General features: G+C 39.6%; 1 protein-coding gene across 1 annotated transcript in view; it reads right to left on the reverse strand.

Annotated features, from left to right (window-relative positions):
- LOC106869112 (bridging integrator 3) overlaps nucleotides 1-5,161 on the reverse strand; it is a 39,145-nt gene that overhangs the window by 23,536 nt on the left and 10,448 nt on the right. Inside the window, exon 4 of the mRNA XM_014914658.2 lies at nucleotides 986-1,047. The gene's annotated coding sequence lies outside the window, so the exon portion shown is untranslated. The remainder of the gene's footprint in view (nucleotides 1-985; nucleotides 1,048-5,161) is intronic.

Raw genomic sequence — 5,161 nt, forward strand, 5'->3', positions numbered from 1 at the left:
GCCCCTGGACTGGCTCATGTGCGGGCGACACATGATATCTTTCGAGCGAGATCGTTGCCAGTGCCCCTGAACTGGCTCTTGTGCGGGTGGCACATAAAAGACACCATTTCGAGCGTTGCCGTTTTCGTGTGGGTGACACGTAAAAGCACCCACTACATTCTCTGAGTGGTTGACGTTAGGAAGGGCATCCAGCTGTAGAAACTCTGCCAAATTAGATTGGAGCCTGGTGTTGCCATCCGGTTTCACCAGTCCTCAGTCAAATTGTCCAACCCATGCTAGCATGGAAGGCGGACGTTAAACGATGGTGATGATATATATATATATATACATACATACACATCTATATATATGTGTGTGTGTGTCACTGAAGCCATTCATACATATGTACCCTTTCTCTCTCGCGCTCTCTTATTCTCTGTCAATCACTCACACATTCACTCACTACAAAAAGTGAATAAAAAAAATTTCAGTTATCTCTCTCTCTCTCTTACATACTCACACACCAGCACGATTGCTCTCTTTCTGTCTCTTCACACACACTAACAAAAAAACTTCACATACACACCACACTTTCTGTCTCGCACACCCCATCAAACACACACACACACACACACACATGGCACACCAACTTCAAAAGAACTTCCCCAATCCAATCTCGCTTTCTTTGTCACTTTTGCTTTTACGCCGACTTCAAAAGATCCCCTTTCCCCCACCCTACATATGTTGAAAAATAATAAAAAATTTATGGAAAGCAACGATCTTCTTCAGAAACATAAATACACCTGCTTTAATAAATGATATACATTGTGCTCAGATCGAAAGATCACCCTGATGATAATAGATATTATGCTTATCAAACTATAAAACATCTGGGTAAATAATTAACATAATAGAATATAACTCTAAACTGTCCTAAAAATTCATCAACTTAACTATTCCTAATATTAGATGCAGGTCATAAATGTAAAATGTTATAAATACTCACTTGAAGCTGTCTCTGAGCACTTTTTAGAAACCTCGTTAAGTTTCCGACACGTCTCGTTGAGACTGAAATGAAAACAAAAGAAATAAGAGATGTCATTTTATGTTTAAGGAGAGAGGTTCAAAAGATTGAACAAAATGTAGAAATGTTAACAATGACATGAATTTTTCTCTTTTTAATCTCACATCATGGACAAGTTATAGAATGTATATTATTATGGGAAATCTTAAGAATCTCACTTATGTTGAGATTACAGCTTAGCGATTAGTTAAGTTGGTGGTATGTTACTGGCCTGGTAGCTGAACCCCATGACAAAGGTTGTTTATTAGGACTTTAGTCAGCACCAGTGGTAATCATTTTGGCTGAGATCAGCTGTCAGTGTGTGACAGTGGTTTAGCATATATTTATGTCAACCACTTTAAAGCAAGTACTGTTTATGTATGTAAACTGTTATTATTGGGCTGAACACTCCTATGGTATTACTATAGGAATAAGATCACCCAACAGTGTAAGGCTTGTAGTTACTGATCGCTATGCACACAGCACATCGTTTTGGTACATTCTTTATTTTTTTATAGGCAAATTGAAGTGGGGAAATGTTCATGTCCCTTGATGATTCAGCAAAGGGGAGGAGCCAGAAATGTGGATGCCCCTGTGATCAGTATGGTGGAATATTTGAAACTTCTATTATTTGTTTCAGAAGCAACTCACATTATATTAGTCCATCTTCTACAAAGCCAAGCATTTGCCATATCATAAATGAAATTATGTCCACCACATATATGAAAAGCTTCTTATACTATTTCAGAAATTTATACACTGATCTCTGTGTTGATGCCAGCTGATCAGAACAATTGACACCACTCATTGTATGATTGTATAGCAACACAACAATTGGTTTCATTACTGGATTTCCAATTCTGTCTTGTTTACTGGTGTTGGAAATTCCAGTAGAATGTGTGGTGGACAGCAAACAAATATTTTAATGTCTCTCCACACCAATGCAATAATGCTACTATCAGTGAAGTGCCACCAAAGCGCAATTTTTATATTATAATAGTGGTGAAGCCTTGAACCGAATAAGAAATATTTACATGTAGAATGTAACAAACCTATCAGATTCCTTGAAATTTGCATGGTGGCCTCTGTTAGCGACTGTGAATGATAGCAGACATTTATGTGAACCAGTACAAAAACTGGGGCAGATAAGGGTGTGTATATTTATGCCATCCAGTTTAAAGCAAGTACACAGCACACGTAAATTTAAGTCAACCAATGACATAGGGTTAAATTTCACAGTTAATATTTTTACATCAAGCATGCACTGTCCACAGCAGAATAACAGAACTCTCAACAGCTTTGAATGTCAAGTTGTAAATTAGAAGCATTGATGTGTATTTCATTAGCTGTGCTTTCTCAAATCCCCCCATGGATATAGGATGTAATAGAAAATAATTGCAGTGTCTTCTCTTGTGTTACTACAGTAAAACCAAAGCTTTAGTAGTCTTTCACCTCATCAAACAAGTTATAGATCATACAGACTTCATTTAAAACTGAAATACAGTTAAAAATGTCCTTTTCTCTTCATTCTCTTCTCATTTTGAACTTTTAAATGGTTTAAAGAGTGGAACAAAAGGATGACTACCAGGAATTAAGTAACCTCTAAAAGGATACATGAAGCAACCTACAATGGCACAAGTATGTTAAATCATTAGTGGGATAAATCATCATGAGCTGTTGTGAGAATAGAAAATAATAGTCGAGATTTTTTGTTTTTAAATGTGTAATCAGTTATATGATGGATGGCACCAAAGATTAACTTCTTTATGAATATAGTAGTAACCCAGAAATAGCTAACAAGGTTTGATGCTGATGTAGATCAGTGTTTCTCATAAATGATGTCCCAACAAATCCTCAGTCCTCCTCTTATCAAATAGCTTCACTCCACACGTTTCTCTTACCACTGCACTCTCAGTCCTTCTCAAAATTACCATCTCTCTCTCCCTAAGACACCATGTCTCACTCCCATACAGCATTGCAGCTCTCACTCAACTCTTATATTTAATAGAGAGTAAACTAAACATGGAGAATTCAGTTTCTTGTGATATTCTTGGAAAACATATTTCACATTAAAGATTAGTCTTAAAGTAGAAATGTGAGCAAAGTCTCTTTTTTATCAACTCCTTCACATGTACTGTAATCCCTTGCCATATTGTGGTTTACCTATAGCAGTAAATTATCTAAGCTTACGTCATTTCCTCTGTAGTGGCACATAAAAAGCACCATCCGAATGTGGTTGATGCCAGTGCCCTCTGACTGGATCCTGTACCAGTGGCACATAAAAATCACATCTGAACATGGTCGATGCCAGTGCCTCCTGACTGGCCCCCATGCCGGTGGTACATAAAGAGCACCCACTACACTCTCAGAGTGGTTGGCATTAGGAAGGGCATCCAGCTGTAGAAACATTGCTAGATCAGATTGGAACCTAGTGCAGCCATCTGGTTCACCAGACCTCAGTCAAACTATCCAACCCATGCCAGTATGGAAAGCAGACGTTAAATGATGATGATGAGGAGGAGGAAATATATGTAAATTATAAAAATAATTACAAAAATATACAGTCCAGTACTGTTTCTACTTCGTGGATTTTTACCTTTTGTATTGGGTTTTGGAACATAACACCTATGATAGTCGAGGGATTACTGTATACACACAGGTGCAGGCATAGCTGTGTGGTAAGAAATTTACTTCCCAATCACATGGTTTCAGGTTGAGTTCTACTGTATGGTACCTTGGGCAAGTATCTTCTACTATAGACCTGGACTGACCAAAGCCTGGTGAGTGGATTTAATAGACAGAAACTGAGAAGATGCCCATGATACACCTACACACACACATCATCATCATCATTTAACATCTGCTTTTCATCATCATCATTTAATGTCTGCCTTGGATAGATGGTTTGACTAAAAGTTGGTAAGCTGCATCAGGTTCTGATCTGATTTAGCTGGGTGTTCTTCCTAACGCCAACCACTCTGAGAGTGTAGTGGGTGTTTTTTACACGCCACCGGCATGGGTGCCATTGACTTGATTCTGGCATTAGCCATGACCATGGTCTCACTTAGCTTGACAGGTCTACACAAGCATGATATATTGCCAAAGGTCATGGTCACCTGTCATTACCTCCATGAGGCCCAACGCTTGAAAGGTGCATTTTATGTGCCACCACACACACACACATATATATATATGTACATGCGTGTGTGTTACAGTCTCCTTGCCTTGACATTACATGATAGTTGTAAGCAAGTGTGCCTGTCATGCAAGTGGTGCCCTTCATTTTCAATCTTCATTGAAAACATGACTAGTTATTAGGAAATTTTACTTTACTTGAAAACAAGTTGGGTTTGGTGATAGGAAGAGTATTTGGCCATAGAAAATCTACCTCAACGAATTCTATCAGAGTGATGCAAGCATGGAAAACTAGACATTAAATGATGCTGGCAACATACACCCATTCTCTCCTGAATATAAAAGGGCTGTGGGTGCTCACTTGTCTATACAGTAAAGAGAAAGGGAATGCACAAAGTTAGCACTTGGTAAAAGGGTAGAGGGCAAAGATTCCCTTTGGTCATGAATGACCATGAGATTGCACCTAAGGAAAGCTCCCCTCCAAGGAACAAATCAGGGTGAGGTTGTTTTATGGAAGACCAGCAGTTGCCCATGAATACCAGCTTCCCCTCTCTATACCACCAATGTTATCCAAGGGAAAAGTAAAGGCCAATAGAGCTTGACCCCAGTGACATCACAACTCATTTCTATAGCTGAGTGAACTAGAGCAATGTGAAATAAAGTGTCTTGCTCAAGGATACTGTGGTATGACGTCAGTGTCTGGGGAGGCTGACCAGAAGGGCGAGTTGACCGGAAGGGGAAAAAGGGCAGAGGGAGCCTCGATCGGGATTCGTGCCCTTTTCGAACGGGGTTGTGGTCAGGACAAGACGTGTTAAGCGACGGTCTAGGTTTGGGAGAGGCAGCTGCTATTCCTGGTGTACTTTGGGTCGGGGCAAGCTTCAAGGATTGGATACCGCAAGACAGACTCGCAGTCGAGGAAAGGAAAACCGAGGTAAGGCGATTACATCTACTCGTATGCACACACCACAAGCTATTTCGGCCCCA

Source organism: Octopus bimaculoides, chromosome 2 (genome assembly GCF_001194135.2).
Source record: "Octopus bimaculoides isolate UCB-OBI-ISO-001 chromosome 2, ASM119413v2, whole genome shotgun sequence".
NCBI lineage: Eukaryota > Metazoa > Mollusca > Cephalopoda > Octopoda > Octopodidae > Octopus > Octopus bimaculoides.